The sequence below is a fragment of the Camelus bactrianus genome, chromosome 21, assembly GCF_048773025.1.
Source record: "Camelus bactrianus isolate YW-2024 breed Bactrian camel chromosome 21, ASM4877302v1, whole genome shotgun sequence".
NCBI lineage: Eukaryota > Metazoa > Chordata > Mammalia > Artiodactyla > Camelidae > Camelus > Camelus bactrianus.
In genome coordinates, this window is record NC_133559.1 from 29,936,621 (window position 1) to 29,953,879 (window position 17,259).

The following is a 17,259-nucleotide window of genomic DNA, read 5'->3' on the forward strand; positions in this document are numbered from 1 at the left end:
AGTGTGTTCTGGAGACTCACGACCTATTAGAATGCCCTCCTATGCAGTTATTAGCTTAATGACTTCGGGGCGCTCCTTCTTCAAGCTCTCTGTTTCCCCATCTGTAAAAATACTAACCCCCTCAGTCTGTTCCAGGAAGAATTGAGGCAATAGACAGATCATCTGCAGTGGCCCCTGCTTAGCGCCCTCCAGTGGTTTCCCACGGCCCCGTGAGGAGAACCCACACCCCCAGGGCAGAGCGCCCTGTGTGCCTTGGCCGTCGGCTGCTTCTCCACCACCTCACCCCTCTCTCCAGAGTGGGATGTACCTCGGGCCCCCTGAAACCTGCCTGGCGGCTCCTTGCCATTCCCACCCGGACTTATATGCTTTTGTGGAGCCTGCGAGGTCTGCCGTGACGGAGCCGCCCGGTCCCTCCCTGTGTGCTGCTCCTCCCTGAGTGCTCACCCTGGACCGTCAGCTGCACAGCCGTTTGTCCAAGCCACAGCCCTACCGTGGTACCTGGAGCAGAGCCCGGCACGGGGTAGAGACTTAATACACACCCACGGTGTGAAGATGCAGGACTCAGTAAATGTTGGCTGGTGTTTTTATAACTCTACACATTTCACAAAACAGAGTCACAGAGACACAGAAAAAGACAGAAGAAAATACACCAGAATGTCTACAGTGACCCTTGGCAGACGGAGGCGCTCGGGGTGGCTTCTTGTTTATATTCTTTTTATCATGAAACCTTCCCTCAAACCAGGAGGAATAGAGACCCCGGCCCGGTGCCCGGGACACACGTGCTGCTTAGTGCCCGCGCTCACAGCGAGGCCCGGCAGGCAGGGGAGGGCAGGCGCTGAGTCTGGGTGTCGGAAGGTGACATCCAGGCCGAGACCTAGGAGACAGCTGGAAATCGAGCAAGGAGGGGTGGGAGCAGTGCCACCAGCAGAGGGGCCTGGAGGGTGAACACCCAGGTCCTGTGGCTGGAGCAGGCAATGGGGCTGGGGAGGCGAGGGCCAGCGCTGGCTGGCGGTGATCGCAGTAGCAGGCAGTTAAGTAAAAGTGGAGACTGACAAAGGCATCACGGGGCTGAGACACGGCTAGCCTTCTAAAGATGATGAGCCAGGCAGGTGCGGCATGGCGTGGGGGGGCCGCTGGGTCGGAGAGGCGCCCTGCAGAGGCAGGGAGGCAGGCCCAGCACGGTGCAGTGCAGCGTTGGGGGATGCAAGGGGTGAGCGGGGAAGTCGGGGGGATAGAGGCCAAAGGAAGTTAGTCCTTCCCTTTAGTCAGCAGGTCTCAGCCTCGGTCACACCTGAGACTCACGGTGGGGGGGGCTTTGAAAGAATGCCTGGAGCCCACCCTAGACTCGGTGGTGAGGGAGCCCAGGCCGGCGGTGCCCAGCCCCCAGGGGTGCTCGTGACCAGCCAGGTGGGTCCTCACCCAGAAGGGGGGCTTCACAAGATGTGAGACTCATGTTGAGACTCCTCTCTCGAGGTGCTTGCCGTGGTCACAGTGGAACAAATGAGGTAGGGGTTGGGTTTTTCCAAACTGCTCTCTAATAATTAATGCAAGAAATGTTGAGTTATAAACCAAGGCATGGGCTGTGATATGAAAGAGGAGAGATTTAGAAACACTTACGATGTTCAGTCTACAGAACTTAGTGGGGTTTTTTTAATGCAGAGAAGAGGGAAATGTATGAGTGTCTCCCTGCTGTCTGACCAGGGAGACCAGACAGATGGTGCATCAAGCAGGCTGGAAAAGTGAGCAGATCTGGAGGCGGAAAGCAAAGTCTTATTTTATATGTGCTGAATTTGATATTCCTTGTGTTTATTACCTATGATTCTTTATGTACATGTAACAAAAAGTAAGTTAGCTTAACCAAAAAGAGGGAAATGTATTACAATGTTGTAAAAATCCACTGAAGAGGTTTAAGGGGGAAGGAGCCAGGAGCTCAAAGGAAATCACTGAGAAAGCTGAGGGACGAGTTTTCAGGATGAACCATGCGGTGGGTCAGCAGCGGGCAGGCCAGGGAGCTGTGGGGAGGGGGGTGAGGGCTGCGGGCTCTGGCACTGGGGCCGGGATGGTGGCCGGGGCCCTGCCGAGCTGGAAGCACACCCAGGGAGCGGTTTCAGAGCCAACATCTTAATCTGGGGCAGGAGACAGTGCCTAGAAAAGACAAGGTGGTCGTTGAGGTGTGAGACGTCTCCTTCGGTCCTTGCGACCTTTGGAGGGAATTCCACTTGACGGATGAGGAGACAGGCTCACACAGGTCTCACCAGCACAGAAGAGGGGGCGCTGTGTCTGCCCGAGCCCACACTCCCGACCGCTCTGTTGCCTGGAGTCTGGTTTCCTTGATTCTTGATGAATTTACTGCGGTGTCTTATTTGTTGCATTTCCACCAAGTGCAATCTCCACTCTTAAAGAGAAATCTTTCTTCCTAGTTTGCAGAGTGGTGTCTAGGATACGGAGTATGGGTGCTGCATTCCTGACAGACCCTATTCCCTCTTTGAAGGTAAGAGTGAGGGAACAGCTCGAGGTCTAAATATCTGGGTGCGGGAGTCTGTCCCCGTCTGTCTGCACTGGCCCTGCCACAGCTGGTCTTCCTGACTCCGCAGCTGTTAACTGACTGTGAGCAAAGCAGTTCACTGCTGAAAATTACATTGGGTCCATTTCCCTGGCCTGTTTTGTGCCCCTGTGAATTTTTTCCAGGTATTTTTAGATCTTCTGTGAAATATTTATGCAGACACAACAGACTGCTGCTCAGTATAGGAAGAAATAATAAGTTTACTCCTCTGCGTTTCATCTGTGATGTGTGCACAGCACTGACCTATTCACAGCAAACTTGGCTAGTTATTTCAATATGATTATTTAAATCAGATAAAGAAGTGTGAATAACTGTTAACAGTAATTTAAAAGCTGTAATAAGTAAAAACATTAGTAATTGGAAAAAATAGTTAAGAGAATATTAAAGTTCTGAAAAACAAGAGCAATGACAGGAAACCAGCAAACACTGAGTCTGCTGCAGGCGGGGTGTGTAGGACACAACTCAGGAGAACAAAGCAGAATTCCCACAGACTCAGACACCCGCTGTTTACTGTGTGTGTCTGTGTGTGTGTGTGAGAGAGAGAGAGAGAGAGAGAATTGGGTATTTTATAACATAAGCCACAGAAACCAAAGGGCAAAGGTTAAATGTGTTAGGATAAATTGAAGGTAACTTTTTGATTACTTTAGAGCCACATTTTATACTAATTCCAAAATAAATTTCAGAAGGAATCAATGATTGAACACTTTTTAAAAAATCAAAGGGTGCTGAATTTTGTCAGGTGCTTTTCATGCATCAGTTGGTAAGGTCACATGGCTTTTCTACTTCAGCTTCCCGGTGTTGTGGGTCACACTGGTTGACTTTTGAATGTTAAGCCAACCTTGCGTCTCTGGAGTAACCCTCCCTGGGCTGCGGTGTGCAGTTCTGATCCTGCAGAGCTGCATTTGCTAGCACTCTGTTGGGGATTTTCACGTCTATATACATGAGGAATACAGTTCTCCTTTTTCACACTGTCTGGGGTTTTGCTGTCAGGGTAATACTGGCTAACACCGTATTGAGAAGTACTTTCTCCTCCTCTGTTTTCTGGAATAGGTTGTGTATTCAGTGGTGGAAAAATTGGTGTTAATTCTAACTTAAATGTTTGGTAGAATTCTTCAGTGAAACCTTCCTGGCTTAGAGATTTCTTTCTCAGGAGTTTTGAATTTGTAAATTCAGTTTGTTTAGTTGTTTATAAGGCTGTTCAAGTTACCTTGTTCATAATCAGTGAGTTTCAGTCGTTTGTATTTTTGAGATGCTGCTCCCTCTCACCTGTGGCGTCAGATGTGTGCGCATAAAGCTTTGGGGATGGCCCTGTATTACCTTTTAACGTCTGAGTTGTCTGTAGTGATGTGCCCTGTTTCATTTCTATTGATATTTTAATCATATAATAGAAAAATGAGCAGAAAACAGAGCATATGTCATGATCTTTTATAGAATAAGATCTTAATACTCAAATCATAATGGAAAAATGTTTTTCAGAATAAACCTTTTTAGTCTTGTGTGTCATAAAACCAGTGTATTTGTATGAGATGTAAGAGTTAACACCTGAACCCTAAGTGGAGTTCATTCAGGTTTATAAATTCACGTTTCTGATGGCAACTTTCAAGCCCCAGTGGATGAACATCTCGGAGTGTCCGCTTCCTCAAGGCTGGGAGTTGTCAGCTCTGTCTGCTCCGCCAGGCAGTGGACACTAGGTCCTTGTCAGATGGGTGAGCACGTGTGCCGAGGCCACTGGGCTGGCAGGGCCGCCAGCACCCGTGACCCTCTCTGGAGGAGTCCCTCCTGTCCAAGTGTTCTTCGGGGAGGCCTGCTGCCCCACCCCCCAAACAAGAACATGGGTCCTTTCAGCGTGGCCGGCTCTGTGGCCCCTCATGCTGGTGTTAGGGTCATTGAGGGAAGAAGCCAGACACAGCAGGCTTGTCGTCCTGTTGGTTTCACTCGTGTGACGCGCACAACAGGCGACACTAATCCGAGGGTCAGACTGAGAGGAACTTCCTAGGGGAGGTAATGGAAATGTTCTGCATCTTGATCAGGGTTTGGTTTACACGGGTACGCATTTGTCAAAACTCACAGAAGTACGCTGAACACTTGAGTGTTTTGCTCTGTGTAGACTTCACCTCACAAGGAGAATGTCAAGCCAGCAGCAGGGGATGGGGCCTTCAGACTGAAGAGAGGCTGGGCGCCCGCGGCCGCCGGACCCACCCTGCGCGCGCCCCACGCAGCAGCTGCAGCCAGTGCTGAGCCACTGCCGTGTCTGCTGCGGGGATTCTGACAAGTTCATTTTAAAGGAACATTTTTAAAGCCTCCTTAGGTATAAAATCCAACTTTCTGTTTGGAATAAAAACCAAGGCTCTGAGAGGAGGTTTACATGTTGAAATATCACAGTAGCAGTGCCTTAACATTTTTGTTAGCAATTCTGTGCAACCATCTTAAAGCGTCAGGGTACAAGATTGGTACAGAAACCAATTTTTTTTAAATAGGTAGTGAAGACAACTGGTGTTGTTACCTGCTGGGTGCTAATACAGGGATTTCCTTTTTTTGTTTGAAGTTACTTTTAAAGTCCTCACCACTTTTTCCCCCACATCCTTACAGCTTTGGTAAAGGCAGTGATTAAAGGTCGCTTGGTTTTGGGGGGAGGGTATGGCTCAGTGGTAGAGCATATGCTTAGCATGTACAAGGTTCTGGGTCAATTCCCACTACCTCCGTTAAAAGAAGTAAAATCCAACACCCCCCCCCCCCAAAACGATCACTTGGCTTGGACACCAGTCTCACACCCTTTTTCATAAGGGATTGCGTTTTACATTGCAGGCATGACTCGCGCCATTCACTTTCTGTCAGACATCCTGGTCCCAGAGACATCACGGTTTCCAGCATTTGAACTTGGATCTTCACAGAGGGATGCAAAGGTGCAGAAAGACTACTGAGTGACCCAGCTGGACCAGAAGCCGCCAGGCTGCTTAGTGCCTGACACAGAACCAACTGTGAATCCTGAAAGAGGGGGGACCAGACACCTTCACGGGCCCGTGTCAGCGTGAGTCAGAGCCGTCCCGTCAGCGTTCCGCGCCAGCGCTCCCCTCACCGCGTAGCACACGGAGTCTCCGTGCCCAGCTCTCTGTAACGTCTGCATGTCTCTCGGTGTTTGCTGTCTGCAGGGGCAGGTTGTTCTGAGCGGAAGTCCTTCTCTGTCCATGAGCACGAGCTGGCTGTGCTGAGGGCACATGGCAGCCGCTTCTCTATATAATATTTAAAGTGGGGTGTTTTCTGTATTGACAAACAGGGAACTGGCAGGTGGTGTCTCTCTTATGTATTAGATTCCCCAAGCTGATGGCCCAGGGGTAAGACTTTCCAGCATTCCTGTCGGTACCTTTCAGATGAGCATGAGAGACAGACCACCCGAGAAATGAACAGAAATGGAACGGGTGGGGAGTTTTGCTGGAGTGGAGGGTGGGGAGCCACCAGGCAGGGGTTTTGAGCTCGCCTTAGTGTTTTTAAGATGCCCGAGCGGGGGCGCTTAGTGATGGGTGCCTAAGAGTTCATTACCTTCATCTCTGTTCTTTGGGGTTTTTTGAAATTTCCTCTAACTGAGACTGGAACCGTGGGTCTACAGCGGTCTGGAAAGAACCCTGGGAGAGCAGGGCTTTGACCTGCAGCAGCGGTTGGGCAGGAAGGGCTGAAAGGAGAGCCCCTGTTGTGGGAGGGCCAGGGAGACAAGGTGCGTGCTCTGGGGAAGGCGGGGTGCGAAGTGCTCGGGGTTCACACTCTGTAACATGGAAGCACACTCTTTCCAGCAACCTGAAGGCCACACTGTTTCCCAGACCACCTTTTCAGTCTGATAACCTTTAAGTTGATTGTTCAGGACAAGTCTCCAAACCATCATCATAGATCTAGACCAGAGTCAACAAACTGTAAAATAAAGGAGTGAATGTATTCATCCAAGGGTATGGCCTTCCCCCAAGGTCCCTGCAGTGTTAATCTTAGCTGTGTACCACGCTACCTCAAAACTCAGTTAAAATCATAATAAACATGTCTGCTTCTGTGGGAAACTGAAGAGCAACTCAGCTGGCACTTCTGGCTCACGGTCTGTCATGAGGCTGCAGGGCAGATGGCACCTGCAGCGGGGGGAGGCAACCAAGGCGGCACGCAAGCTGGCGCTGTGGACGGGGGGCTCGGCTCACCTCTCTGTTCATCTCCTGGGGCCAACGTACAAAAGTTCACGTCCTTGGTGGCTTGAAAAACAGATTTACTGTCTCAGTGCTTGTGGCTAGAAATCTGGGATCAAGGTGTCAGCGGGACCAGGGTCCTAAGGATCCCGGGGAGGATCTGGCCCATGCCTTTCTCGTAGCTTCTGGGGGTGCCAGCCACACTGAGCGCTCCGCCTTGCAGACACGTCGCTCCAGGCCCTGCCTCCATCCTCACACAGGCTCTCCCCATGTGCTCCTGTGTCCCTCCTCCTGGTCTCCCCAGGATACCAGGCGTACTGGACTATGGGCCCACGCTGCCCAGGATGGCCTCACCTTAACTACCAGCATCTGCAAAGACCTGATTCCAAATAAGGTCACATCCCAGGTCTGGGAAGGACCTGAATGTGGGGTTGTGGGGCTGCTGGGTCTCAAACCGACTACACTCTCCACGTGGGCCTCTTCACATAGCTGAGAGGTCAGATGACAGGGCAGTGGGGTTCCCCAGAGCAAGGACCTGAGAGCTAGCAGGGCAAACTCCTCTGCCCTGTTCAGGGGTACGTCATGGCAGGACAGAGGAAAAGGGCACAGGAATTATCTAGTGTTCACAGGTGACGCGTGTGGGAAGAGAAAAACAGATGGGTGTGGTCACAATGCGACTGGGGCTGCTGCCACTTGAAGCAGCATGGTCAGGGGGTCAGGATGGCCAGGGCACGACAAGCTGAGGGAAGGGGCCCTGTGGGTGTTTGGGTAAGAGTGTTACAGCCCAGGGAACAGCCTGTGCAAAGGCCCTGCGCAGATGGCCGCCTCGCTGAGGAGCCATCCCCAAGCTGCTGGGAGGAGTTAACTGGTTGACAGGCGGTGTTTCCTGCACAAAAGAGACACTTAGACGTGGCTGTTGTCACCGCCACTAAGATGATTTTTACTCTCAACGTCTCACAGCATCAAGGCCTTCAGAGACCCGGGCATGCATATGGGAGTCTGAGCTGCCTCTGGGCCAGGTGACCGTGTCCTGTCCTGCAGCCAAGCTCCCCGCTTCACAACATGGCAGCCCCATCCCACAGGCCCTGACAGCCATCTTCCCTCAAGGCCCCCAGCCCTGCCACACAGCCTCAACGCGCTTTGTCACAACTGCTGAAATCGGCCTATGCACACACTCACACACAGTGGATGCGAGTACCTCCCACCCTCACACACACGCGCAGAAGAACGCAATGCACACACACACATACTGACATGCTGGAAGGGGGTAGGCATGACCAGGGGCACACACGTGCCCCATGCACTGACACATTCACACATACACCCCTTGTGCACACAACACCCTGGGGGAAGGAAGGAGCTGCCCCAGACAAGGTGGCAGTGACCTCCGCCTTGCCCAGCCCGATGATCTGCCCTCAGGCCTCCCACCCCAGCACTGGGGGCCCTGATACACGGATGCAAGATCGGGATTTTCTAATGCTTCCTGGATGCCACACCTGCACCCTCGTCCAAGAGCTCTGGCCACTGTTCCCTCCTCTCCTGATCCTCTCCAGCAAATCACTGCATCAACACGTTTCTAGTCACGGGGGCCATGACTAGAAACAGGTCCAGGATAACCGGCTTCCTTCCTAACCGCACTTAGCTTATTTTGTGCCTCTATAGATACTATTCTGGGGAATCCATCAGTGCCACTGGCTCATGAGAGGCCAAGGGCCCAGGACCACGTCACCTGGCCCCATGATGACCTGCTGGCATGAACGCGCAGCCCAGCCTGGCCCCTGCTGCCCTCCCTACCCTGGCTAAGGCCCCAGCTGCCCTCCCTACCCTGGCTAAGGCCCCAGCCTCCCGCAACATCCTGGGCTTCCTGCAAGGAGGGATCCCCTCCAAGTGTCTGCAAGGCCCCCTACCTGCCCTGCTGCCATGGAGTCCCACCCAGTGTCCCAGCCCACTGATCGTGCCCTCCTATGCAGGCGCCCCGCTCACCAAGGAAACCAAGACACTAAGAAGGTGAACCATGCCCCAACCCCTCCCTGCTGGATCCCACCCAGCACACATGCACCCCCGCCGTTGTCGCCGACGCCCGTACCTCTCCCTGAATCTTGAACATGGCTCCCTAACCAAATGAGCTCCTAACTCGGGATGACACAGAGCCCCAACACCAGGGAACCCCCTCACCCCGCACCTGACACCCGCTTCTTGTGTTTTGGTGTTTGCGCCTCCTCCCTCTGCTGACCCAGAAGGCAGCACCAGGACACAAAGGACTTTCCTTGTGCCTCTTCACTGCATCTCGTCGCTGGCACCAGAACACCTCACAGGAGCTGGGGAACTAGCTGCAGGGTAAGGATTTGTGCGGCCACAACACGTGCAACCCCCAAACTGCGTCTCCTGACCACACATCCCGAAGGCCGACTCCCCTCATTTTGCCCCCATGTCCCAGGAGGCCCCTGCAGACCCTGCCACAGGCCGCGGCAGCCTGCTGCCCCATCAGAATTGCCCTAACTGCAGAAGAGGGACCTCCCCTAGCCGGAAATGAAAACCTCCCTCATCCTAGGAGAAACCAGACCCATCCTGCCCTGAACACTCAGCAAGCACCTCCCAGAGTGCTGGCACCACGCCCGACACTGGGGGCCAAAGGCAGGCACCCCAGGTCCCTATACTCACAGTGCAACTGACTTCCCCAAGGGAGCCCTCAGGGACGGGTGGCCAGGGCAGCCCTGCAGAGGAGACCCTCTCCCCCGTGCCCGTCCCCAACGGTCACTCACCTAGAGCGCATCCCCGCCCCATCCTGGGTCAGGCAGGTGAGGCAGTTCTCAGGGCCACCAGCCAAGTAACTGGGGTTATGGTTGCCCGTGACCAGGTGATTAATGGAGCTGTCGCTGGGGTGGGAGGGCCCCACCCTGGGGCCAGGGTCATCGTCCGGCGGCAGCTGCTGTCCCTTCATCTGCAGGAAGGCCAGGGGACCCTGAGGAGTCGTAGAGCCTCAGCACTTCATCAAAGCTCTCCAGTCCCAGGTAGCTAGGCATGGACTCCAAGGATTCCAACTGGTAGATGCAGACGCAGGCGGGGCTGCTGCAGGCAGGCACCCTGGCAACTTCATGTAGAGATTGTAGCGGCGCGGGTCCAGGTTGCACAGGGTCCAGGAGCAGCACAAGGCGTTAGCACGGAACTCAGTGGCCACCAAGAAGTAACCGAAGAACTTTCCCTGCACCAGCTTGGGGCACGGCCCAGCCCCAGGACCCACGTCCGACCCCGAGACCACACATGGATGGCACCCCAGCAGCAACAAAAGCAGCGGATCAAAAATCCATAGAGCGTCCAGGGCAGTGGCCTGGCCCCTCATCCTGGCTGGCAGGGCCACCGGGGTTCCACGGGCTGGGCATGCAGGCATGGGCCAGGCCTTGACATTCCAGGGTCTGGCGGCGAGTGGGGCCAGGCTGGGCTAGGGCCAGGTTGCAAGGCTCTGAGAAGAGGCAGGAAGAAGAGAGGGCTTCATGCGACCACAGGGGAAGCAGTGGCTCCTAACTTCCGGGGCCTGGACGCAGGCCTGGGCTGCCATCAGCAGCTGGAAGAGAAAGCAAAAGAGAGGACTGTCAGCTCCGTGGGGAGGCTGGGACTTGAGCGTGCTGGGGGCAGTGCCCACCCTGAGCTTGGGGCCCTCACACAGGCCCTGGCCCTGCTCTCAAGCACCTTTTCTAGGAACCTGTCTGTCACATGCCAGTGTGTTTACCTGCAGGGGCGGGAGGGGCAGGAAGCCAGGGGCCAGGGCACGTCCTTTCCCACATAGGCCTGGGTGGGAGTAGTGGGCAGCCCCGGCCAGGGCCGCAGGCCACATGGGCCTCTGCTGTGCCCATCTGGACAGACAGACTGGCATGGCCCCCCTGCTCTGGGCCTGTCTCCAAGCCCCATGGTGACCATGGGGGTCATTTCCATTCTGGGCCTCTGGCCTCTCTGACCTTACCCCTCCCCAACCCCAACTTTCAGGCAAGGATCTGTAAACCCAGCCAGAGGGGATGCAGGACAGGGAGGCAGAGGAGAGAGGTCATTCCAGCCATCCCACAGCCTCCCTGTAGCCCCACTCTCTGAACCTCAGCCCATGTGGGTGCAGACTCCCCTCCTCCTCACATAAAAATTTACCCATTGTTTTGGGGCTGAAGGTGGGGTCAGACCCCGGTCTCTGGCCGTGACTTTCACATCCAACTGCCTCCACTCGGCCCCCACCCACCCTGCAGCCTGTCACAGGGCCCCTCAGGTGCCCCCTTCAGCCTCCCACCTGCGCTCCCAACAGGAAACTCCCCTCCTCCTTTACCACCAACCTAGATTCTCATGCAGCCACTGGGTCCAGGCTTCTGCCTGGGCGGATCCCTGCATCCTGCCTTGACCAGGTCGGCAAGGTTGCCATCCCCCAATTTCATGGCGAGGGAACCAAGGCTCAGACAAAGTTACAGTAAGGAAGTGGGAGTACCCACACCTGAACCCCACAGATTGACCCCAATGCCCGTGACCCTGGGGTCACTTGCCTGGCTCCAGGAGAGGGTGCTGGCTGTGTGCTACCCACTCACACCCAGTGGAGGAAGGCAGCTCCTGGCCCAGGTGAGCAGGGATGCAGTAGAGCTGTCCTGGCCTCAGGAAGCCAGCACCGCCCTTCCTGGACTCGCCCCCACGTGAAGCCTGGTAAGTTCCTTCTGCTTCCAAGCCTCAGTTTTCCTACCCTTCCCAAAGCCTGTGGCCGGCCATCGCCCCACACAGCAGCGAGGCCAGCAGGCGAGTAGGGAGGCTGCAGTCTGTGCACCAGAGCTGGCCCAGCCTCCTGGTGTTGGCACCTCTGCTCTGCGGACTGTGCACACATTGGCCTCCTGCCCACAGGGACTCCTTATTTCTTGCTGCCTGGGCCCAGCTGGCCGGCGACATAAGGTTGGTCACTGTTCTGCAGTCCCCTCCTGGCATCCGTCCTGACAGGTCTGTAGGAATGACAAGAGCTGGGCGTGGGAGGCCTCTGGCTCTGAGCGACCCGGGCCAGGACAGCTAGACTTGGGCTGCCCCTCTCATGGCTGTGTGGACTCAGGGCCCATCCCTCACCTCCCAGCCTCAGTGTCCCCATCTGTAAGGTGGGAATTAGGCTTCATGAACTCAGCACAAGCGTAAAAGCTGGACCTGTAGGTTTACCCAGAGATGGGGCAGGAGGGGACCTAAGGCGGAGGAAGTACAGTTGGGGATGCTGGCTCACCAGGGGCGGCCCTGTGGGGGCTCTTCAGTGGCAAATGTTCATTTCCTCTGAGGATACTTGCCATCTCCTGATGCTGCCCCTCTGAGCAGTACTGGGCACACGTGCACTTGGCCCCTATCACTGGGAAGCCCGTTCTCCTGCCCTGCCTCTGGACCATTCTGGGGACAGTCTTGGCGGTAGGCAGAGCCACCTGCTCTGGATTCCTAATCAACACTTGGGGACAGAGACTGGGGCCAATGTCCTCCGGCCAATCGCACACCTAGGAGGGTGCCTGCTCGGCCTGATGGCAGGGTGGCAGTGGGACCTGAAATCTCTCCTGAGCCTCAGCCCCAGCTGCAGCACGCCCTCCCCTGCACCCAACTTGAGACCTAATGCAGCCGCCAGCCCCCACCTCAGGGCCCCAGCCCCGGAACAGACCCTCTCTGATGTCCTGGAGAACCCTAGCAGAAAGTCTGACCACAGTCCAGTGCCTCCCCCAACACCACCCTATGTGACAGCCACTTCACTCTGTCCTGTCCCCACTGACCAGGGGTCAAGGCTATTTCAAAACCCAGCACCTTCCCCCCGAGGGGCCTGTACAGTCTCAGCTGGCCCAGGCTGGGCCCACACTCTCCCCTCCTCATCCCAGCCCCTGGCAGCCCACCCCACAGCCCTCCTGTCTGGAAAGCAGGTACAGCCCGGAGTAGACGCTCAGATTGTCTGCTGGGGATGACAAGGTGGTGGAGGCAGGTGAGGGCCAGGCCGCCTCCACCACGCTGTGCACTCGCAGGCCTGGAGGGAAGAGCAGGGCTTACAGAGAGAGGGGACCACCACTGGGCTCCATCCTGTGCCAGGTGCTGGGTCCCCGAAGCAGCAGTCCTGGGGGCACCTGCTGCGGCTCCACTTTGCAGACGGGCACATGGGGGCCACAGAGTAGCCACCCTGGTGGGGACTCTCAGGTCCTGGGCGCCCGAGACTGGATCCAAGCCCAGGTCTGTTAGACAAAGTCCCTGCCCTCTGCACGGCCGGGCACTGCACCAGGACAGGCAGAACCGATCTGAATTCTGCTCGTGTCCCAGGGCCCATGGGAGCCGGACCGAATCAAGGCCCTCCCGGCATCCCTGTGGGCCGGCCTCATCTGCACCAGCTCACTCCTCTCTTCAGCGCATGTCGGGGGAGCCAGGCCCACCCGCTGTCCTGCACAGAGGGCAAGAGGTGGCAGTGAGCATTAGCAGCAGGACAGCACCCCAATCAGAACCAAGCTTTCCAAGCTGCACAGGGGGGCAGGCCTTCGGGGAGGAAGGAAGCAGGAGGAAGATGCTCAGGACACAGGAGAGAGAACCTCGGCCCCAGCTGGGTCTTGGGGCCTGGCAGGGCCGTTTCTGGCCTGGACCCTGAGGAGGTGGGAGGTACCAATAGGGAAGGAGTTTAGGGGCACGACAGGGCAAAGCCCCGTCTGGCAGCCACACCCCTAGGACTGAGGCTCTTAAGTGAGACTTCACCTGCTCTTGGGGCCAGAAGACAGCCCATAACAGCCCACACATGAAGTTCTCAAACAGGGTTCCTTGGAGCCCTGGGACTCCACAGTGGGGACCGTCCTCTAGAACACGAATCGCTCCACGCCCTGGGCATTGGAGCAGGCTCTGCTGGCCAGAAGGTGGTCCCACTATGAGTTTGAGCATCATGGAACTGGCCCGCTCTGCCTCTTCTGGCTGGATCTTGGGGCAGAGCTGACTAGGGGCCCAGGCCGCCAGCACGGACAGCTCCTGCACCCTCCCACCTCCCAGATCCGCCAATGCCCTGCATCTCCACTCCTCAGAAGAGCCCTCCGTACTCTGCTCCATTCACCTCCTCCCCACCTGCCAAGGACCACTGCCACCAGCACGCCAGCCTGGGGGAAGGAGGGAGAGCTGACCTCCATTTTGCCAGCCCCAAAGACCTGCCCTCCTGGTCTCCTGCCCCAGCACTGGGGACCCTGAAAGATGGGGGTTTTTTGTTGGTTTCCTGGACACCACACCTGCCCCCCCTTCCCAGGGCTCTGGCCACTTATTCCCTCCTCTCCTGATCCTCGGCTTTGGGGCTATGAACAAAATCAGGTCCAGATAACCGGCTTCCTTTGTAACCCCACGTATCTTGTTTGGTGCCTCTACAGATGCTGTTTTGTGGAATCATCAGCCCCACTAGCTCAGGAGGGGCCAAGAGCCCTGGACCTCGTCACCTGGCCCTGCGATGACCCGCTGGCATGAAAGCCCAGCCTGGCCCCTGCCGCCCTCCCTGCCCTGGCTGCGGCCCCAGCCTCCCGTGGCTCCCTGGGCTTCCTGCAAGGAGGGCTCCCCTCCAAGGGTCTGCAAGTGCAAGACCAGTGCTGGACACTAGCCCAAGCTGGATCAGATTTAAGTCCTTCTGGAAACATTAAGCTTTAAAAAATATCAGTGATTCAAATATTATTAATATTTAAATCAAAAAATCAAGAAGATAAAATAAAAAAATAAAAATAGACAAAAAACAAATTTCTTCTCTATAGCACAGGGAACTATACTCAATATTTTATAGTAACCTTTAATGAAAAGAATATGAAACCAAATATACATATATGTATATGTATGTATGACTGAAACTATGATGTATACCAGAAATTGACACATCGTGACTGACTACATCTCAATTAGAAAAATTTTAAATACGTAAATATATCAGTTACTTAAATATCATTAATATCTCAATCAAGAAATCCTTTATAAACCCAGCACTGTTAACCAACATTTACTAAATACTAATAAAGCACAATATAGATTAAACATATTAAATATCATCAACCTGAAGATTAAAAGCTATCATCTGGATTCCAATCCATTATTTGTACTTGGGTCTTACTTAAGAAAGAGAAAAAAAATTACGCTAAGAAGACTTGACATTTCATCTAAGAGAGACATGTCACGTTAAGTTGACAGCTGTGATAGAAAGTTACCAGATCTAAATCAACTTCAGGCTAGGAAAAATTGTTAACAGATTAAAAAAAAAAAACACAAAAAACTTCTCAACTGACATGTAATGAAACTAAGGACTTTTCTCAGTACACATTTAAACGTTAATTTCTTCTAAGGGCCCGGACGTGATGGGCAATTTCCACTGGCGCCACGGAAGGTGCTGAACCAAAGCCGTTTGCGGAAAAAGCAGGCGAGGGGGGCAAACAAAACAATGATTTCAGGGCTGTGCACACACGCCGCTGCCAACCGCTTTCCAGACCAGGGCCGCCGCTGCAAGCATCTGAAGAACTTGGCGGCTTCACAGTCGGACGTCAAGGGTTAGGCCGCGCGGCCAGCACCTGGGGCTGGGGAGCCTTGTTCCCTTTCTTGGTGGGGTCCCTGGGTGCCGGGGTCCGGGCTTCCACCCCACCCCCGCGCCCCTCCCCGATCCCCGCGCCCAGCGAGGGCCGCCAGGGAAGAGCCGCGAGCAGCGCCGCAGCCCCAGCGGCCCGGCCCCTACCCCCTCCTCCCGAGACCCGCGGCGCACGGACGGCGGGGCAGCACAGCTGGGGGCGGGGCGGCCCGGCTGGGGTCGGGGCTGAGGCCGGGGTTGGGGTCGCGGGGCCGGGCCCGACGCCGCAGCTGCGTCCGCGGAGGCCGGACGGGGGCGGACACTCACCACACCACGCCGTGGGAGCAGGTTGCTGGAGGGCGGCCCACGTCGAGCACCTGCCCGCGGACCACCTTGGGGCCCGCGCCCGCCGCCGCCATGCTGGGCACGAAGCTCCGCGGCCGCCGCCGCAGCCGCCGCCGCTGGCGGGTGGGAGCACGGCCGGCGCAGCTGGGGAGACTCGCCTCGCCGCCGCCCGCTCGACCAACTGCCGCCTCGCCGCCTGACGAACTGAACATTGGGCGGGCGGAGGGAGGGGCGCGGCAGAGGAGGGCTCCGGGGCGGGGCCGGGCAGCGCAAGCGCGCGGATTGGCTCTCGTGGCCTGGGGGCGGGGCTGTGCGCTGAGGGCGGGGACACGTGTGTAAACTGGTGCCCACTCAGAATTGAGAGAGTAATAGTGGGTCTATATTAAAGGTGAGTAACCAAGATCATTCAGACCCTTTTAGTTTCTTCTTAAACTTTTTAAAATAAATTATTTTAGTGAAGTAAAATAGAACTAGAATAAAAGGAAAAAGACATATGTATACCTCAATAAACTTTTTAAAAATGAACATATTTATAAAGGCACCACCCACATCAAGAAATAAACCCGTTTCAACACCCCAAAATTCACTTCATGCCCCTTCTAAGTCACTAATTCATTTTCCCCAAAGTAATCACTGCCCCAAAGGTTTACCACAATAGATAAGTTTTGCCTTAAAAAAAGAAAAACTTTATATACATAAAAACCTATTATTTTGTGTCTGGCTTTCTTCCCCTCATTATTGTGTTTGTATATGTACCCATATCACTGCCTGTAATAATCATTGTTTTCATTGCTCTATGGTGCTCCACTGCATGGCTCTTACTAAAGTCGGTTCATTTGACGGTCAACATCTGGGTTATTTATACTATTAGGTTGTCATGCATCTTAATAATCCTCTATTTTTTAATCACTTAGTAGTATTCCATTGTATGGAGATATCATGCTTTGTTTATCCATTTACCTGTTGATGGACTTCTGAGCTGTTTCCACTGTGGGGCTGTTATAAATAAAGCTGCTATAAACATTCAAGTACATGTGTTTGTTGGACATGTTTTCATTTCTCTTGGCTACATTTCTGGGAGTAGAATTGGTGGGACTTATGACAGGTATCTGTTGGACTTTTTAAGAACCTTCCAAACTGTTTTCCAGACTGCTTGTACCATTTTAAGTTCCTGCCAGCAGCATATGCGAGTTCTAGTTGATCTGCATCTTCATTTACACTTGGTGTAGATGGCTTCTGAATTTTAGCCATTCTAGTGGATGTATGGTGGTGTCTTATTATGATTTTAATTTTCATTTCCCTAATGATGAAGATTTTGTGCCATTTTTTATTTGCTTATTTGCCATTCAAATAGCTTCTTTGGAAAAGAAAGAAATGGCATTAAGAGTAGGAAAAATATATATATATATCTACACAAAAGCCTGGGGATGAAGTGTGTTTGACATGTTTGGGACAAATTAGAAGTTCACTGTGATCGGAATATTGGGAGTATAAGTAGAAGTTGCTACAAGATAAGTCTGACACATAGTGCATTCATTATTTATTGCTGTTTAATAAGCCATCCTAAAACTTAGCTTAAAGCAGCAAACATGTATTATCTCACAGCTTCTGTGCACCCTTGCTTTGGGCCTTGTCTCCAACAAGGCTGCAATCAGGACCAAAGTCATCTCCAG

General features: G+C 54.2%; 1 long non-coding RNA gene across 21 annotated transcripts in view; it reads right to left on the bottom strand.

Annotated features, from left to right (window-relative positions):
- LOC105081190 (uncharacterized) overlaps nt 1-15,785 on the bottom strand; it is an 80,174-nt gene extending 64,389 nt beyond the window's left edge. For all 21 annotated transcript variants that reach the window (XR_012501456.1, XR_012501458.1, XR_012501453.1 and 18 more), the window contains exons 1-2: nt 15,569-15,785; nt 9,483-10,282 (exon numbers count right to left, since the gene is read on the bottom strand). This is a non-coding gene — a long non-coding RNA (uncharacterized LOC105081190). The remainder of the gene's footprint in view (nt 1-9,482; nt 10,283-15,568) is intronic.
- Nucleotides 15,786-17,259: the final 1,474 nt, after the last annotated feature.